Source organism: Cryptomeria japonica, chromosome 10 (assembly GCF_030272615.1).
Source record: "Cryptomeria japonica chromosome 10, Sugi_1.0, whole genome shotgun sequence".
Classification (NCBI taxonomy): domain Eukaryota; kingdom Viridiplantae; phylum Streptophyta; class Pinopsida; order Cupressales; family Cupressaceae; genus Cryptomeria; species Cryptomeria japonica.
In genome coordinates this window covers 298,310,426-298,332,912 of record NC_081414.1, presented here as the reverse complement: position 1 = coordinate 298,332,912, position 22,487 = coordinate 298,310,426, and positions in this window count along the sequence as shown.

Genomic DNA, 22,487 nt, shown 5'->3' with positions numbered 1-22,487 from the left:
TTTCGATGAAACCATAGTATCGATGAGACATGTGTACAGCTCGTCGAAGGAAGGAGTCTGGCCGAAAGAGTGATATCGAAGGAACCAATGGATATTTTATTGACGAAGCTATTTCGAGGAAGAGAGCATATCGAAGAGGCACAAAAGATGTTGACCATAGATAGCTTTCTCATCGATAAGACTTTTCGAGAAAAGTAAGGTGTCGTAGAGGTGCAAAAGTTATTGGCCGACGAGCACACCATCAAAAATCGAAAAGTCGAAGGAGGATATTTTTCTTTCATCGACATAAAAAATTTCATCAATGACCTGACCGATAAAATAGTTGCAAAACACGGCGATGAAAGGATTCCCGTTGAAAACGGGGGTTTGATGAGCCGATGGAGGATTACATTGACATAAACACGTGAGGTAGAGCCTTTCGATGAAAGTGTAGAGATCGATGAAGCCTCAAAGCCCCTTAATGATGACGGTAGTTTCATCGAAAATAAGGAGACATCAATGAAACATGACATTTCGAGGGAAGATAAAGTTAAGCCATCGAAGCTCATGATTCCATCGAAAAAGGGTGCGGCCATAAAATTGATGAGCATCGATGGACGATATGTAGTTCTATTAGATGAATGATTACTTTATGCCGCAAGGATCAATACAAATCTTTCTGTGGCCGAATGAAACTTGGTCTATGAATCATAGCTAAAATTAAATAATTCTCCTAGTCCTAGGATAAATCTTTGGAATTATGTGACCTGATCACTAGAGCATTTTCTGATTATCATTATGACATCCGCTATAATATGGCGATCCATTTCAATGTGTTGCTTGATTTCAGACTAACATATGCTGACATGGTAATTCAAGATGTTTGCAAACTTTGGGTTGGCTGGTCTGTTTTCCAGGGCAAGGATACCAGGAGGGAATGATAGTATCTTTGAAGCCTCAACCCAGGATCTATATCTGAGAGAAAATATAAAGCTTCCAGAACTTTCATAAAATCCACAACATTTGTATAATTCTCACGTTTATATTTCAATGACAATATGGCCAAGCAATGTAAGGTAGAAATACCATCATATGATTCTATACTTTTTCTAGGAAGTTAATCTTCCTTGGGCTATACTGGAGGTTTTCTTGCCTCGGTTCTTTCCTACCAGTGCCCACACTGAAACAAGATGTAAAATACTTTAAATCAATAAAATTTTCCAGCCCTTAGCCTATTACCTATCAAAAAAAAAAAAGATATAAACATTTTTATGTTAATATTATAAATTTTTTTTTTAAATAATATAAAATTTTGTAGATTTTTTTTTAATTAATTAATTAGTTCTTTTTTATAATTTTGTGAAAATTTTAGATGAGTAGTTTAAAACATTTAATTTTCTGACATGGAGAGTTCATAGTATTCTCAAAGTCTTTATTTCATTCATCACGTGGATTTGAAGAGTAGTATTTAATGTTTTTTTACTATTTTACCCCCCAAAAAATAACTATTTCAATTTTACTTATCAAAACTTAAATTGTCATGGACAACCACAATATCACATAGTAGATGTAGGGATTAGAAACAAATATCCTTTGAATTGACATAATCTTAATACCTTTCAACACTAATTAGTCCCTGCCTATATAGGCAGGAGACTAATGTTTTCAGCTAACTATTTTTTCACAATTACTTCATTCTTGGAAGTTGTGTCAAAAAAATTTAATCTCATTTACTATAGTTTGAAAGAATTTATTTTTTTTGAGGTTTTTAACTTTTTTCTAATTGGTGCATTATATTTTTGTTGGGGTTTTAATTTGTTTTATATAGAGATTTGAAGAAAAAAGGTATGATGACCAATCAAAAGTGAGGAATAAAATATTTTTATTATAGCTTTCTAATGTTTTGGTGCTTATTATTGAAAAAAAATTCTAGAGCTTTCTGAAAGTGTTTTCTAAGGTTGTATTTTTTTCAAGGGCTTTCTAGAAGAGCATGGTTCATTCATATTATCTGAAAGACCATGGCTTCATTTCTGTTATTGTAGCCACTCCCATATCAATAGTATATAGATTATCATAGTATTTCTCGTCATCTGTAGTATAGTTATGTTTTTAGCATGAGCTTTGTTTGCTCCACATCTGTTGAGCTAGAGGTACAGAGCAAAGCCTTGGACTCTGTTATGGCCTTACATGTATTTATATTGTCCTTGGCGAGCTTCCACAGAGCCTTACCGACTTCACCCTTGAGAGAATCATTAATGGCAGGATCTTAAGCTGGTCTACCCTTTAAATTGCCTAGATAAAGAAGGCAGCCCTACGGCTACCGCAGTGTCCTCCTATAGATGAGCTAGGGTATGAGCATTTGTAACCTTTGAAGCCAGGTTGGTCGTAACCAAAGAATGGATAGTCACAATGGGCTTAACAATGACAAGGTATTTACTACCCTCTTGAAGGCTCTCAAATTCCAAATGCCCAACTAGGGATCAAATCACACCATTGTGCGCAAACCAATCTTGTTAGTTTGCCCTCGGCTCATCAGAAAGCATCTTAGAAAGAGCCCAGCAACCATGCTCTACAACCTCATATGGCCTTCCTTTAGAACCTTTGCAAAGGTAGAACAAACCCCCTCTTCCATCATTTTCCTCACCCGGTTCGGATCCCTCCCCAGATACCCCAAAACCCTAGTGGCCGCTTCCTGCCCTTTCCAAATCGCCACCTTTCTCACAGACCCCGCGATGCTACTGGCAGCGACGGAGGCGATTGTGGATGTATCATTGTAATTGATGAGTGTCAGCAATGACGCGATTACGCCCTCCTCCACACTCAGCTTCGCATTCCGATCTGGATTGTCCTTCACGAGAGAAAGAATCGAAGCCATGATGTCAGCCTTATCGGACGGGCTTCCCGTGTGGAGCAGTGCAATTTGCTCCCAAATTAACCCTAACATCAGATCTCATTTGTACCAATAGGCAATAACCCTATTTGTGATCAATCATCATCTTCATCATATGGAGAGACATTTAGAAGCCGATGTAAGTATTTTGGGAAGTTCTTTGTTTTGTGATGGAGTGAATTTTTTATCTAAATTTTTTGTGTAATGGTTTGGCATGATCCTTGGCCTTGATAAGTAAGCTATGTTTGTTGGTTTATGTAGGGAAGTAAAGATGTTGCAATGATCCCTGGTGCATGTTTCAATGAAGAGGAATCAAATGGACATGGAGAGGGGCGATGTCAAATTCATGAAAAGAAAGGTTGTCGCGTAGAAGATATACACATTCAAAGTTTTGCTGCCCAAAGGCTCCAATTTAGCTCTTTGGAGAACCCTCCCAAAGAGATGAATGTCCATGACTTTATTCACTCAGTGTAGAGAAAGTACAACAGGTAGGACAAGGGAAAGTTAAATGCAAGGAGGAGGAGATGGAGAATTCGGCGAAGCCCATCCAGTGGGGTACCCATGTGATCCTGGAAGATATCGTGGGAAATTAAAAAAATTGGGAAGATAACCCCCCTTGCCGAAGCTAACAAAATAACTACCTTAATTCTTCAGGTCTACCTTGTTCCAAGCCAATGTTTTTTTTCGAGGTTACACTTTGGGTGTTATGTTTACCATTTGTATTTATGAATTTGCCATTTTCTTTTCCTTCACTATCGATGTTAGGCTTTGCATGTGGTTTTCTAATTCTACTTATTTTCAATTTTAGGAGCAACTCTCTATTTGATATTGGTATATGCTCTTGTTCTGTTACTTTTAACGTACATGAAAGAAGAGTTATGGAGTTTAGTATATAACTTTATCTTTTCTATCAAATTTTCTAGTTGTCATTGTCTGGTCTTTAGTGCACCAGGACCTAAGCTATTAAGCTTAGAGTAGTGACTATTGTAGAAGCCTAGAGAAGTGCCTTTTATTGGATGCGTTACTTTGGACTAAAGTTGTAGCTCGCCTCTTTGACATACGAACAAAGAAGCACATCTTTGAAAATATTTTTTCCTATGTAAAATATTCAGTGCTCATTAATTTGATAAATTCTAGCTGATTATCGAATAGAAGTTTTTTAATAGGGCCAAAGATAGCTTAGCAAGATCTATAATTTTTCTTTCGCATAAGGTTTTCATTTTTTCCCTTTGCTGATAAATGCAACACAAACACAGTGTTTATGATAGATAGCCTCGAGAAGATGAAAAAACCTCAATTTAGGGGCAGTTGCTTTCTTACTGGACTATATTTGCTCAAATAAACAATTATAGGCTCAAATTTTCAGCCTTGTCAATTCTCTTTATCAAGTTTACCATTCCAACACACAATCTCATTGAAAAATGGAGAATTAGAAACTTTATTTCAACTCAGAAAATCTGATGAACAATGGGTTGATGAGATATACTAGTGGATCCGCTCTCGCAAATCGAGCTCATCATAATTTGTACCTGTTTAGAATTCCTTCCATGAGTTGTTGTGCTTTTCTCTAAATAAAATAGATTACATTAATCGATGATTTGTATGGATTTTTCTATTGCAAGAGCTTTACTATCCTACTCTTCACAACCCTTGCATCTAGATTTAGAATATGAAAAAATATTTTGTTTCTTTGTTACATTTGTGTTACCTTACCTGTAAAATTTATTATTATTGACGTGACATTAAATTTCATAATATATAAGTTACATTGTTTCTATGTTGAAGATACACTATTTCAATATATATAAGTTTTATACTTTTGTTCAGTTATAATTTCAGCAATCAAAACAAAGTTATTTATTATGATGCAAATTTGATTCCACTCATAGCAGCCTCCTCATTTATTTTTTGAATCCAATGCACTTCATACCACTATTTTCAGTTCCCTGTTATTTTTTGGCAGGGACTCTAGCTCTACAGAGCTCTTGTTATATTAACATTTGTGCATAATAAAATATATCAAATTAAACTAAAGTTTAAGTTCTTAATATTTTTTAAATCTACTTTCTTTTATTTTCATCACATTTTAAAGATTTTTCTATTTATAAATGTGAAATAAAAAGATTCCACCAATGAAAATCAAATCAATAAATTTTAAACTAATGTTTTACTATATACTATTCCTTATTGGGAAGTGTGCACATGAAAGATGTCTCAAGTTTTTCATGCCTACATTTTTTGAGAATGTCTTGTTGAATGGTCATTAGGGGGAATGATAATTTAGGGGTTCTTTTATTCATGCTACACGTGCAATGTTACTACACGTGCCACTTTCTTAGGGCGGTTGTAGGAAATATTACTTTAAACTTGGACCAAATTTTTTATTATGGTAAGAAGTACTTTATATTATAATAACCTTACTTATGTATGTGTGCTATTATAATAACCTTTTAAATGCATTCTCATCGTCTTACATCTTGATACAACATAAAAACCTAAAAAACTATCACAAAACTACATAACATCAATTGCTAACCTCCTTATGAAATATAAACATGAAGCAATTCTTTATTCTCACAAAATACAATAACTCACCAGTTCTTACTGAATGACAGGGACTCTGTTGTATCACAACTTAATAGATTTAAAAATCAATCACAAAAATATCTACAAAATTAAGCAAGAAAGATAAATAAATTTATCTCTACTATTTTCATACATCGCTCAAATTTTTTTAACAAAAAACAAATCTCCTATTTTTTTTGTTGCAAAGTTTCCTATTTTTACATAAGGCAGGGACTCAAGTTGTAGCACAACTCTTGTTTTTTTATTTTTTAATGAATGGTTTAATAAATTTAATTATTTTTATTTTAAATTCATAAAGATAAGTGTAATCTTTGATATAAAAAAATTGAGATTCCGAAAAAATTATTCAATTAGTGTCATTTGAGCTACTATTCTAGCCTCGTCTCTTATATCAATTTAAAGTAATAGAGGTAAAATTTAATTCTTAGTAGATTCATTTGGAACCATTCAACTTTATTAAAATTTGAAAAACTTTTTGACAAAATAATTAAGACACTTTCAAATTTTTATTTTTTTTACTTATCTATATAACAAATTACCAAATCATCTATAAATTACAAAATATCCTCCTCTAACTTGTCTATGATTACATGCATGTTTTTATTTCAATATTTTTATTTTTGAAATTAAAATATAAAATATATTTGTAAAATTAATAAATTTCAAACTTTGAATTATTGATATCAAATTGTTTTTATGGGGATTATAATTTAAAAAATATATAATAATGTCCTCTCCTAACTTTCTCTCTACCTCTCTCCATCTCTCTCTATATTTCTCTCTCTCTTCCTCCCCCTCTGTCTTCAACTCTACTTTTATCTACTCTAAACTAATGGCAGGAACATAATGCTTTGCATCTCTTGTTTAAGAGGGTTTTTTTTTCAATTGATTGATTTGATTTACTAATTAATCTCATTTTTTAATTTTTTTTTTTTAAATAATTCTATTATAGAAACAAGTGTCACCTAGTGGAAAGTACCTGCCATTTAGATTTGTAATAGCAATTGAGTATTCTTTTTTGTAAACAATTAGCAAATAGGAGAGATTAATAATTTTGTAACTATAACTTTAATTGAATCATAACCCTAATTAAGTTGTAATCTTAATTGAACCTTAACTATAATACTGATTAAATATTAACTAGCGATTCCACCTTGGTATGCAATGGGTACACCGAAGAGTTGTGAAAGGTTGGTTAGGGAAAATTTTGATATATTCGTTGCATACATGACTAATTCAAGTATGCATATCCACTTTAAGGATCCAAACATAATTGAAATAAAACCTCTGAATTAGGCTCTACCAACATGCTCATATTATGCTTTCAATAAGGAGAGAGGGAGAGAGAGAGGGAGAGGTAGGGATAGAAAGAGGAGGTAAGGAGATAGAGATATAGGGAAAGGGATAGAGATGAAGATGATGGAGATTATGAAATTTATATGGATCCAAACATGATTGGAAAAAAACATTTTAATCAGGAAGATAATAAAGTTCTATTACCAATATGCTCTTGTTATGTTTACAATAAGGAGAGAGGGGAGAGGGATAGATGGATAGAGATATAAAATGGATAAAGATGAAAAAATAGAGTGGGCAAGAGAGAGAGAGAGAGAGAGAGAGAGAGAGAGAGAGAGAGAGAGAGAGGTAAGGAGATAGAGCTAAGGGATAGAGATAGAGACAAAGATAGAGATTGAGATGGGTCATATGGTTGCCTGAGGGGTCATATGATGTTGTAACACATGTGTGGCCCAATTAGGACCCCACATGACCCCTAACAACGTGTGATCCCTTAGCACACCACATGACCCCTTAGGAGCATATGATGCCTTAAGGGGTCATATGGTTTCCTAGTGGGTCATATGGTGTTGTAACATATGTGTGGCATCATTAGGACTTCACATGACCCCTAACGATACCATATGAGCTCTGAGCACACCATATGACCCCTTAGGACCATATGATGTCCTAAGGGGTTGTATGGTGTCCTAAGAGGTCATATGGTGTTCTAACACATGTGTGGCCTCATTGGGATCCCACAAGACCTTTGATGACACCATATGACCCCTTAACACACCACATGACCCCTTAGGACCATGTGATGTCTTAAGGGGTGGTATGATGTCCTAAGGGGTCATATGGTGTTCTAACACATGTGTGGCCCCATTAGGACCCCACAATACCCCTAAAGCCACCATATGACCCCTTAGCATGTCACATAACCCCTTAGGACCATATGATATCCTAAGGGGTTTTATGGTGTCCTAAAGGGTCATATGGTGTTGTAACACATGTGTGGCCCAATTAGGACCCCACACGACCCCTGATGACATCATGTGACCCCTTAGCACACCACTGACCCCTTACGAGCATATGATGTCCTAAGGGGTCATATGGTGTCCTAATGGGTCATATGGTATTGTAACACATGTATGGTCCCATTAGAACCCCACAAGACCCCTAACGACACCATAAGACCCCTTAGCACACCACATGACCCCTTAGGAACATATCATATCCTAAGGGGTCGTATGATGTCCTAAGGGGTCATATGGTGTTGTAACAAATATGTGACCCAATTAGGACCCCACATGAACCCCAACGACATCATGTGATCCCTTAGCACACCACATGACCCCTTAGGAGCATATGATGTCCTAAGGGGTCATATGGTGCCCTAAGGGGTCATATGGCATTGTAACACATGTGTGGCTCCATTAGGACCCCACATGACCCCTAACGACACCATAAGACCCCTTAGTACCCCACACAACCCCTAACGACATCATGTGACCCCTTAGCACGCCAAATGTTCCCTCAGGAGCATATGATGTCCTAAGGGGTCATATGGTGTTATAACACATGTGTGGCCCAATTAGGATCCCGCATGACCTCTAACGACATAATGTGACCCCTTAGCACACCAGTGACCCCCTACGAGCATATGATGTCGTAAGGGGTCATATGGTGTCCTAATGGGTCATATGGTGTTGTAACACATGTGTGGCCCCATTGGGAGCCCACAAGACCCCTAACGACAACATAAGACCCCTTAGCACACCATATGACCCATTAGGACCATATGATATCCTAAGGGGTCATATGGTGTCCTAAAGGGTTGAATGGTGTTGTAACAAATGTGTGGCCCAATTAGGACCCTGCATGATCTCTAACGACATCATGTGAGCCCTTACCACAACACATGACCCCTTAGGAGCCTATGATGTCCTAAGGGGTCATATGGTATCCTAAGGGATCATATAGTGTTGTAACACGTGTGGGTCCATTAGGACCCCACATGACCCCTAATGACACCATAAGATCCCTTAGCACCCCACATGACACCTAACGACATCATGTGACCCCTTAACACACCACATGTCCCCTTAGGAGCATATGATGTCCTAAGGGGTCATATGGTGTTCTAATAGGTCATATGGTGTTGTAACACATGTGTGGCCCCATTAGGACCTCATGTGACCCCTAATGACACCATATGACCCCTTAGGACACCATACGACCCCTTTGGACCATATGACCTCTCAACACACCATACGACCCCTTTGGACCATATGATATCCTAAAGGGTCATATGGTGTCCTAACGGGTCATATGGTGTTCTAACACGTGTGGCCCCATTAGGACCCCACATGACCCCTAATGACACCATAAGACCCCTTATCGCATCGCATGACTCCTTAGGACCATATGATATCCTAAGGGGTTGTATGGTGTCTTGAGGGGTCATGTGATGTCGTAACACATGTGTGGCCCCATTAGGATCCCATGTGACCCCTAATGACACCATAAGACCCTTTAGCACACCATACGACCCCTTAGGACCATACGATGTCCTAAGGCATTGTATGGTGTCCTAAGGGGTCATATGGTGTCCTAAGGGGTCATATGGTGTCCTAAGAGGGAAAGATGAACCATTATTACAATAAAATGCAATGCCAATACTGCTTACAAAAATAAGTTCAGATCACTCGGGCCCTTAGCACACCATATGACCCCTTAGGACTCCACATGACCCCTAACGACACCATATGACCCCTTAGGACACCATACGACCCCTTAGGACCATATATAATGTCCTAAGGGGTCGTATGGTGTCCCAAGGGGTCATATGGTGTTGTAACACACATGTGGCCCCATTAGGACCCCACATGATCCCTAGTGACACCATAATACCCCTTAGCACACCACATGACCCCTTAGGACCATACGATGTCCTAAGGGGTCGTATGGTGTGCTAAGGGGTCATATGATATTTTAATACATGTGTAGCACCACTAAGACCCCACATGACCCCTAACAACACCATATGACCCCTTAGCACACCATACAACCCTTTTGGACCATATGATGTCCTAAGGGGTTGTATGGTGCCTTGAGGGGTCATATGGTGTTGTAACACACATGTGTGGCCCCATTAGGACCCCACATGACCCCTAACGACACCATAAGACCCCTTATCACACCAAATGACCCATTAGGACCATATGATATCCTAAGGGGTCGTATGGTGTCCTAAAGGGTCATATGGTGTTGTAATAAATGTGTGGCCCAATTAGGATGCCACATGATCCCTAACGACATCATGTGAGCCCTTAGCACACCACATGACCCTTTAGGAGCCTATGATGTCCTAAGGGGTCACATGGTGTCCTAAGGGGTCATATAGTGTTGTAACACGTGTGGCTCCATTAGGACCCCACATGACCCCTAACGACACTATAAGACCCCTTATCACCCCACATGACACCTAACGACATCATGTGACCCCTTAACACACCACATGTCCCCTTAAGAGCATATTATGTCCTAAGGGGTCATATGGTGTCCTAATGGGTCATATGGTGTTGTAACACGTGTGTGGCTCCATTAGGACCCCACATGACCCATAATGACACCATATGACCCCTTAGGACACCATACGATCCCTTTGGACCATATGACCTCTTAGCACACCATATGACCCCTTTGGACCATATGATATCCCAAGGGGTCGTATAGTGTCCTAAGGGGTCATATGGTGTTCTAAGACATGTGTGGCCTCATTAGGACCTCACATGACCCTTGATGACACCATCCCTTATCACATCGCATGACTCCTTAGGATGATATGATATCCTAAGGGGATGTATGGTGTCCCAAGGGGTCATATGGTGTTGTAACACATATGTGGCCCCATTAGGACCCCACGTGACCCTTAACAACACCATAAAACCCTTTAGCACATCATACGACCCCTTAGGACCATATGATGTCCTATGGCATTGCATGGTGTCCTAAGGGGTCATATGGTGTCCTAAGGGGTCGTATGGTGTCCTAAGGGGTCATGTGGTGTCCTAAGAGGGCAAGATGAACCATTATTACAATAAAATGAAATGTCAATACTTCTTACAAAAATAAGTTTAGATCACTCGGGCCCTTAGCACACCATATGACCCCTTCGGACCCCACATGACCCTAACAACACCATATGACCCCTTAGCACACCGCAGGACCCCTTAGGACCATATAATGTCATAAGGGGTCGTATGGTGTCCTAAGGGGTGATATGGTGTTGTAACACATGTGTGGCCCTGTTAGGACCCCACATGATCCCTAACAACACCATAATACCCATTAGCACACCACAGGACCCTTAGGACCATACGATGTCCTAAGGGGTCGTATGGTGTGCTAAGGGGTCATATGATGTTGTAATACATGTGTAGAACCACTAGGATCCCACATGACCCGTAACGACACCACATGACCCCTTAGCACACCACATGACCCCTTTGGACCATACAATGTACTAAGGGGTCGTATGGTGTGCTAAGGGATCATATGGTGTTGTAATACATGTGTGGCACCACTAGGACCCCACATATGGTGTCCTAAGCGGGCAAGATGAACCATTATTATAATATAAAATGCAGTGCTAATATTGCTTATAAAAATAAGTTTAGATCACTCGGGCCCTTAGCACACCATACGTCTCCTTAGGACCCCACATGACTCCAAGTAGGACCATATGACCCCTTAGAACACCATACAACCCCAAGTAGGACCATATGATATCCTAAGGGGTCGTATGGTGTCGTAAGGGGTCATATAGTGTTCTCTCTCTCTCTCTCTCTCTCTCTCTCTCTCTCTCTCTCTCTCTCTTGTTATAAGTGTATTTGTCGTTGCACCAAAAGATCGACCTATCAATTCCCAATACAACCACTAGACCTTTAGAATCCACAGGAGGCGGTTAAGCCATGTCACAAACCTGAGCGTTTCCCTACACAACACAAGGAGACCAAGGGCGCACCTTGCAGCAATCCCCCCCAACGCAAGTGAGGGGTTTGAACCTATGACCAAGCTTTGATACCACTTGTTACAAGTATGGTTGTCATTGCACCAAAAGATCGACTTGTTAATTCCCGATACAACCACTAGACTCATAGAATCTACAAGAGGTGGTTAAGTCATGTCACAAACTTGAGTATTGTGCTGCACAAGACAAGGAGACTAAGGGCGCACACCTTGCAACATTTCTCTCTCTCTCTCTCTCTCTCTCTCTCTCCCCCTTTTCCTTCACCCTTTCTTTACCATAAGTAATGTGTATGGGGTATGGGAACTATGAACGTTGATTTGTTGGGGTATTTTTAGGAACTAAATACGTATACGGGTTAACTAAAAGTAACCCGTACACGTTTATTTCACATATTTTTATTTGGTTAATGACCTCAATGGCCACAAAAGGAGTTTTGGAACTTGTTGAAGGCCCCACTGCAATTGATTTTGCGATTCTGTGACAGTTTTATGTCAAAGTAAGTGAACATTTTGTTTTGCATGAGTTCAAATGATTGAATTGTTGTTCTAATTAGTTTGTTCAATGTTATTCTGATTGTTTAATAGTATTTATTATTAAAAATAATGATAATACTTATTTTTATGGTGATTTGATTGTATAATTTTTTGTAACATATATGTGCAAAATGATTCTATTGAGGACAATAGTTATTAACGATGGGAAAGAACAAGTGAGGAATAACCGAACAACGAGAGGATGAAAAAGAAAGACAAAGGTAGCGTATGAAGAGATTACGTGAACTAAGAACAATGGGACAAGAAGGTATGTCATCTACAACATCTCAATTAGATGTACCAAATGAACTTAATGCAATTGAAGAAGAAATCGCAATCAATAATCAAACAAACAATGAATATGCACCAACAACATTTGATTTACTGAATGAACCTAATGCGATTGAAGAAGAGACCACAATGAATAATCAATCGAATGATGAACATACACCAACTCAATTTGATGCGATGAATGTACCTAATGCACGTAATGCACCAATGCTAACACCTCCTAGAATTATTCATAGGAAACCAAACTATCTAATTGACATTGATGAGAATATTCTTAAGCCAATGCCAAATAAATTACATGAACGAATTTGTAGAAGAATGGTTAAAAGAATATGGCAACAGTATTTTGAAAACTTAAATCAAACTACAAGATGCCAATTAATTATTGAAATGATTAGAAATTAGAAATTTAGAGAGACAATGAAAATTATAGGCTTAAGATCATCTGAAAGTAATAGTGAAAGAACTATTGTGAGAAATCTATTTGATGCATATCAAGCAATTGGTTCAAAGTCACGTACTAAAGATTCTAATGTTACTCGATGTGTTATTACATCAACCATAGTGAGCAAGAAAATAAAAAAACATCATTTGATAAGCAAAACAAGTAAGTCATTAAACATAAGTAGAACAACATTATGTAAAGCATTACAGAGTGGGAGAAAATAGAGGATCCTAACAATAATTCTCTTTGGGCGTTCTCAGGTAGACTACCATGCAAAGACAAGGTTTTTGTTGATGCACTAAGAACATTAATTGATTTTTTTTGGCATGAAAAGACAAGGGTTTTACCCAACCAAAGAGATGTTGTTAAAAGGCGAATTGGATCTAGAAATCATGAGCCACATGCCAAACACTATTTGGATATGACTCAAACAAAATTATATGAAACATTCCTTCAAAAGTTTCCTCAAATAAGAATTAGTCAAAGATTTTTTGAAATGGCAAAACCTTTTTATGTTAAGATTAATTATGTACGCACCACGTGTTGTTGTAGGATAAATATTGATTTTTTTGTGCACGAAGATATTTATCATCATATATGTTGTACTTTGCACACTAACGATGTTTTGCAAGAATGCAATATACAAGCACCTCCTAAGTCACCAAGATAATTTATTTCAAGTGTGCTATGTAAAAGAGATTATGGTTGAATTTATTATAAGATGATGTGTTTGAAAGGTTTTTGTGCCACATGTGGTGGTTTGCAACATTTACCAAGATGTGTACATTTTGGGAGCACACATGAAATTGGTAAGAAACTAGTTTCGTTTGGAAAATACAAGACAATCACATATAGGGTTAAAGATGGAAAGGAATTGAAGAGATGTGAGTTAGTGAAAAATGATATATGTGTATCTGAATTTATGAAAATGTTTCAAGAAAAACTAGTTTATGAGTACATAATGCATACACATAGAGCTCAATGGTTAGATGAGCAATTCAAGATATGTAAGGACACATTTCCTCTTGGTACCATTGTCTCTATCGTTGATTTTCCTAAGAATTATACACTACAACCTCAAAATGAAGTGCAATCTATGTATTACCATTCTATACAAGTTACTATTTTTTGGACACATAACATTCATGCATGCAGATGATAGCATAAAGGAGGATATAAAGGTTTTAAGAGAGTATCACTTCTAGACATTAGTGATGATTGTACTCATTCGATAGAGTTTGTGCAAGGATGCCTTAAATTTTTCTATGATAATTTAAGGGAAAGAAACATACGATACAACTAACACATAATATGGTCAGATAATTGCACCTCACAATTCAAGAATGTAAGGACGTTCTATTGGTTTTACTAGGATGCATGTGACAAGCGGTGTACAATATTTTTGGAATTTAACTGAGGCTGAACATGGAAAGGGAGAGCATGATGGCGTGGGAGCATGTGTAAAAAGAGCCCTAGATAGAAAAGAATTGAAGTACGAAGGTGGTGTTGAGTTGATAGATGCAACAACAATTGTATGATGGACATAACTCTACAATGGCACCAGGTAATGCAGGTACGTCTATGGTTCATAGATATTTTTGGTTGATCAGTGAATCTAACATTGAAAACTATCAAGATTGTTGTACAATTGTAGGATCAAGTGACATGCACTCATTTAGAAGTTCAAATGCAGGTTCACTAGTAATTTATACTAGATAGATTGTATGTTTTGCTCTTCATGTATGTATTTTTTATGGGAAGAATGTGAGTCATAAGAGTGGGTTGAAAAATGGTATTATAGATCGTTGGTTCCAATTGATACATATCAAGTTCCCAAAGCACTGCAATTGAACCATCAGTGGATTTCAACCATGTATCAAACCTACAAGACCTAGTGGAACTAGGTGATTTTTTTGGTTAATTTTTTTATAGGAATTTTTTTGGCTCATTTTGTTACATCACACATTATTTTGGTATTAATTATCATTCTATAAAATGCAGGTTATGTGTACACAATTATTGCAGAAGAGAACAATGAAGAATCAACAATGGATTTTGACCATGTATCAAACCTAGTGGAACTAGGTGATTTTTTTGGTTATTTTTTTTTTATATTGATTAGTTCTGGAGATTGGTGATATGTATCAAACCGATTAACCAATACCATGTATCAAACCTTCCAACACATATCTCATCCAGATTGCCCATGTACAATTCATAGATGCTGCAACATATTCTTCTTTAGTTGTTGACTGTGATACACATGTTTGCTTTTTACTTGTCCAAGCAACCAATCTACCTCCAAGAAGAAAAACTCCACTGGTAGTGCTTTTTCGGTCATCAACATAGTCTTGCCAATCTGCATCAGTAAATAGTTTTAAAGAAAAGTCCTCTTTATAAGGACACCATAAGCTATAATCCATTGTGCCTTTCAGATATCTGAATATCCTTTTCATCGCTACCAAGTGAGTCTCCTTGGGATCTTTCTGAAATATAGCAACCAATCCAACAACATGTGCAATATCTAGTCTACTATGAACAACATAATGAAACTTACCAATCATGGACCTGTATTCCTTTTCATCTATAAAGGGTGAATCATCCTATTTAGAAAACTTACAACTTGTCACCATCAGTGTACCAACTAGTTTGCAATCTTCCATGCCAAAAGTTTTCAATACTTCTTTTACATATTTAATCTGACAGATAAACATTCCACCATCCAGTTGTTGCACTTGCAACCCAATTAAAAATTTAATCTCACCAATAAGAGACATTTCAAATTCTTTCTTCATTTCCTCAACAAAATCCATACATAAATCATCATCACCACCAAAAATTATATCATCAACAGAAACTTCTACTATCAACATTTTGCCTCCATCAGTCTTTAAATATACGTTATTGTTCTCACTGGTACACTGGAATCCTATCTTGATCAAATGTGTATGCAATCTTTCAAACCATGCTCTTGGTGCTTGCTTCAAACCATATAGTGCCTTGTGTAATTTGCAAACCATATTTTCATCTTCACTTAATGCAAATCCATCTGGTTGTTCTATATATATTTCTTCTTCCAGGATACCATTAAGAAAAGTTGATTTAACATCCATCTGATATACCTTAAATCCTTTAAAAGAAGCAACGACAAGTAACATTCTTACACCTTCCAATCTTGCCACTAGTGCAAAGATTTCACCATAGCCTTCTCCTTCTTCTTGTGCATAGCCTTTGCATACAAGTCTTGATTTATTCCGTACAACCTTGCCATCTTCATTTAACTTGTTTCTAAAAACCCATTTTGTACCTATAACATTCTTGTCTTCCGGTCTGGGAACAAGTGTCCAGGTCTTGTTTTTCTCTATCTAATCTAATTCCTCATTCATATCATTAATCCAGTCATCATCCTTCAATGCTTCTCTTACTGTTTTAGGCTCATTAGTAGAAAACAGACAAGTTTTCTTTGATTTTCCTTCTAGTGTGTACACCAACATTCTCATCTCCTATAATTTGGTCTTCTGAATGATTTAATCTGACATATCTTGGTATTACCAGTTATGGTGTTGTGCCTTCTGCTTCATGTTCATCATCTTCTTTATCACTTTCTTTATTTGCTGATTGAGCACCTATTTGAGCATTGTTTTGTTCATCATTCTTTTGCACATTTGTTCTATAAACGCAAGGTTTTCTTCATCATTTTTAGGCTCAAATCTATTGGTTTCATCAGATTTCTCAAAGAATTCATCAACCTTAACATTTACACTTTCAACTATCTTCTTAGTTCTCTTGTTATAACATTTGAATGCTTTACTTTTGGTAGAGTATCCAAGAAATATCCCTTCATCACACTTAGCATCAAATTTTCCAGTAACATCATCTCTCTTAATAAAACATTTACTCCCAAATTTTTTAAAGTAGCTGACATTAGGAATATTACCATTCCAAAGTTCATAAGGTGTTTTATCATTACCTTTCTTGACAAGTACCCGGTTCAAAGTATAAACAACTATACTATCTGCTTCCCTCCAAAACATCTTAGGTACTACACCTTGTATCAACATTGTTCTAGCAGCTTCCACAATTGTCCTATTCCTTCTCTCAGCAATTCCATTTTGTTGTGGAGTTCTGGGTGCTGACATTTGCCTCTTAATTCCCTGTTCATCACAAAACTTCACAAACTCATCAGAAGTGAACTCACCTCCTCGGTTAGACCTCAGACATTTCAAACTCCTCCGAGTTTCCTTTTCAACTAAAGCTTTAAATGCCTTGAATTTACTGAAAGCCTCAGACTTTTCTCTCAGAAAAGTTACCCACATCATCTTTGCAAAATCATCAGTAAAAATCATAAAGTACTTATCACCATAATAGCTTCTAGTCCTCATAGGACCACATAGATCAGTGTGAACTAAATCAAGGATATTCTCTGAAGAAAAAGTTTTTCTCTTAAAAGATACATAATTCATCTTACCCATCTGACAGTCCTTACACAACACATTCTCCGGTTTCACAAGCTGGGGCATACCTCTCACAATACTTGATTTGCTAACCTTTATATCAAATTTTCAAATTTCACATGACAAAACCTCTTGGGCCATAACCAAGAGTATTCAATCTTAACCACCAAACAATTATTCACATTAGTATTCAGATGAAAAAGATAACCTCTAGTCTTCTTTCCAGTAGCAATCAACTCTCCTTTACTTCCAAGGATCCTGCACACTCCACTCTTAAATTCAAGGAGATATCCTTTATCATTTAATTGTCCAACCCTCAGTAAGTCATGTTTTAATCCATCTACCCAAAAATACATCATCTGCATTACTTTTTCCATTCAATGAAATAGATTCCTTACCTTTAACCGTGCAGGGTGAATTGTTACCAAACCTTACCACACCGCCATCAAATTATTCAAGAGATAAGAACTTGTTTCTATCACCGATCATGTGGTGTGAGCAACCACTATCTATTATCTATTAATCATTGCTATCCATGTGTGATACCAGAGCTTTTTCATCAGTCAAATCTTCCTTCACAACAACAAAGATAATTTCCTCATTGTCCTCTTCCTCAGATTCCTCATTTGTCACACCTTCATCCACTGCAACATAACAATGTTTCTTTCCTCTTCCTTTAAATTTATTGAAATTTTCCTTTGTATCACCATTAGGACAATTTGCAACAATGTGTCCAATCTTATTGCAAGAAAAACACTTGTACTTACCGATGTCTCTAGGAAATCTTTTAGCCAATAGTGCCTCAAGTTCCATCCGATGATCTTCATCATCACCATCTCCTCTACTACCGCCATGACTAGACTTGTAGTCATGATTATGACAAATATCCTTTCCTTTCTTCACGGATGTACTGGCTAAAGAAGCCTTAAAACCAGATTCAGATGACTTAGAAACACTATTATCAAAGTTGTTTAATTCAAATGCATTCAATTTACCAATGGGGGAATCAATAGTAACTTTATCTTTGGAAACAGATCTCAACTCTTGTATTGCAGATACCCTAATAGAAAATTGTGGTAAGATAGTTCCAAGCATCTTACTAACAAAAATATCTTCTTCAACTTTACTTCCAACACTCTTAATACCACCTACAACTTCCTTAATCCTTTGTCCATATTCTTCTATATTCTCACCATCAACCATTCTCATATCATCAAATTTACCTCTAAGACTTTCTTCCTTAGCCCTTTGTACATGTTCATCACCTCCATAAATCAAACCTAATTTCTCTCATACTTCAAATGCAGTCTCTAATCCATGAACATCTATATACTCAGAGTCAGACAAAGTACTTACAATTTATTCAAGTGCTTGGTTGTTTTCTTGTTGCTCCTTAAGCTCATCAGGTGTCAGGGGACTGGTAGTAGGAGCCACATACTTATTTGTCACATGATTCCAATATCGAGAACCCATTCCTTTGATATATATCTTCATCCGATCACTCCATATCCAACAGTTATCCTTGGTAAACTTGGGACCCTCCTTCATCATCATTCTCAGGATCTTTTCCTCAAGCTGTTAAGCTTTTGCACACAGAGGACCTCATGCTTTGATACCAATTTTTAATCTGAGACGATCCAATTAATATTGAGAAGGGGGGTGAATCAATATTAACAATAATTCATAACTTAAACTTAAATTGATAAAACTTCACCAAATCAATCACAAACCAATAATAAACTATTTACCAGTATCGATAATTACTAATATCCAATTGTTAAACTGATTTGTCTAAATTGCTCATTAAGTGTTCATCAACATGCATAAACTGAAAGTAAATCAAAACAACACAACGAAAGAATTCACCACATGAACACCAAAATTTTCACGTGGAAACCCAAATAGGGAAAAACACGGTGGGAAATGGTACCCACAAAAATTGTGCACTCTTTCGGAATGCGCCTTGTTACGAACCTAGCCCGGTTAAGAGCTTACAATGATGCCCTTTTAGGAGAAGACCCTGTTAGGAGTCACCAGGTTAAGGGATTGCCATGATGAGCCCTGTTAAGAGCTTTGTCTTGTTAGAACCAACCTCGCAAGAGGATTTAAGACTCAGAAGTTGAGCTACTCGATTAAGGGATTTACAATTTAAGGCCTATTAAAACCTACCCGATTAAGGGATTTTGTCTGTTGCAACTGTTAGGGAACACCAAATGAATGATTTGGAAATAACACTAACCGCTTGCTTGTTCAGATCCAATACTGCTCCAATCCGCTACACTCTAGCAAAAATATACTACACTGGTTCAGCTTCACACTCTTTTCTCAAATCACCGACACACCAAACATCAACTATACCGGCCTAAATAATGTTTACATCTTAGTTGGTTACAAAAACCTAAGACTTACAACATAGATCATCATAGATCTTTACAACTCATTATAGATCATCAAATGGATCATTACAGTCAATTACAAATCAATTACAGTCGTTGAATGATCACCGTACCTCGATCTAATACACTTTCAAACCCTTAGCTCATTCCGCCAAGCACTTCGCATATTCCCAAGAGATTCGCTCTTTGATTACGCCAAAACATCATTCAAACACTTCATGCAGTTTTAGCCACGTCATCACCAACTTACAAACATAATGTAACACACCGCCGAACTCAAAATCATTATTGATTATAAGAATTGAATACCGGTTCTTAAACCCTTCTTAAACCCTACAAAAAATACAACAAAAATCATAAACACAATTTTCGATAATCAAAGCATGATGCGGTTCCGGTCAAAGATACATTACAATGATACAAATACATGTTCCAAACCTCAACACTTGACTTATCACTAATTTCCAGAACCAATCAAAACATTTCCACGTTTACCGGTTAAGGTCCTAATTCCTAGTTCACTGTCTTCATTACCGGTAAGGTATTTCCAGTAGACCAAAAAGACTTAGATGATAAAATAAACATGAAAAACATACTTGCCATATAGTTTGCCATCAACGACAACACAAATAGCTAATCAAACTCAGTAAGCCAATAATTTCAATTTCTCTTCATCACTATATCATTACTAACAGTCCTTTACCGGTTCATCAACACTCTCCGTCAACATCAGTTATGGCAATCATGCCAACACTCATAACAAGAATTTATGGAAAGTTTGTAAATCTGACCACGAGGTAATACTTGACACAATACGGGTTAGAGCCGATCCAACATGCTCACTTGATTGGTTTTGGGCCATCTACAAGTTTTCAATGTGTTGGAGCATTGCAATGATTCACGAGGGCTTCACTAGTTAGGCAATATTATATCACATGCATTCATATTGGGGGGTTTAATATCCCAATTTTTTTAACAATATATTGCTTATCTAGTGAAAATAGGGGGGTTTTAATTTAGGCTATGAAAAAATACAATATTTGCTGAAAATAGGGGGGTTTTTAATTTACGCTATGAAAAGATACAATATTTTGTGAAAATAGGGGGTTTTAATTCAGGCTGTGTATTGGGAGGGGGAGACAAAAAGGAGTTTAGGGCAATATTTTTTGAAAATAGGGGGATTATTTAGTATGCCATGAATGCACGTACTATAACCCAGGCTCATTAAGTGAAGCCCCTGTGCAATGATTCTATGGTTCAGGGTAGAATGATTTTGAGAATTTTGTATTATCATCGGCGAATTGTTCTATATTCATTTTTTGTATATATAAATGCCCATGAGATAATTTGTACATATTTAGAGGCAAAATTTTATATATTTTAACGACCATTAGCTAATTTGTACATATTTAAATGCCAAATTTTGTATATTTAAACAACAATAAGTTGGATTGTGCATATTTAAATGCCAAATTATATATAAAAGCCCATGAGCTGATTTGTAAATAATTTTTTTTGTATATTTAAATAGCCAAGAGCTTATTTGTCCATATTTAGAGGCAATTTTTTGTATATGTAAATTTTTTATTGTTTGATTATAAATGTATAAATGGAATTTTGTGATGCATTTTGTATTTTTTATTATACTTGAATTTTTTTATGACTATTTATGAGTACATGACCTAATTTTGTTTTCACACCAACTGAAAAATGCTACCCTGTGAAAATGGCTTCGAGTCATAAAAAACAGAGATAAGTCATTGTAGATGGGCCTCACATGACCCTATAGACTCATATAGATCAATTGTATGCATCTTGGATTCTGAGAAATAGTCCGTCAAAGTTTGACAATTTTTTGGACTTAGGGCACTTGAGAGATCGCGCCGGTAGGGTATGGCTCTAGACGTTCTAGTGAGTTGGGAGGCACAACAATAGCTTTCCTAACGTAAAACTACCCACTCAGACATTCTTGTGCTGGTAGATCGTGCTCACGATGAATATAATGAAAGTTAGCCTATCTAGCAACCTTGCATTGCATGCATCTGACATTTTTTACACCAACTGAAAAAAAATGCTACCTTGTGAAAATGGCTCTGAGTCTCCAAAATCTGAGATAAGTAATTGTAGATGGGCCTCACATGACCCTATAGGTTAAAATAGATCAATCGTATGCATCCTGGATTTTGAGAAACAGTCTGTCAAAGTTTGAAAATTTTTTGGACTTAGGGAACTTGAGAGATCACACCGGTAGGGTATGGCTTTGAATGTTTCGGCGAGTTGGGAGGAACAACAGGAGTTTTCCTATTGTAAACCTACCCATTCAGACATGCTCATCCTGGTAGTTCATGCCCACGATGAATACAATGAAATTTAGCCTATCTTGCAACCTTGCATTGCATGTGTCTAACGGTTTTTGCACGATTTGAAAAAAATGGTACCCTGTGAAAATGGCTTTCGAGTCTTCAAAATCTAAGTTAGGAACATTGTAGATGGACCTCACATGACCCTATAGGTTCAAACAGATCAATCTTATGCATCTTGAATTTCGAGAAACAGTTCGTCAAAGTTTGACAATTTTTTGGACTTAGGGCACTTGAGAG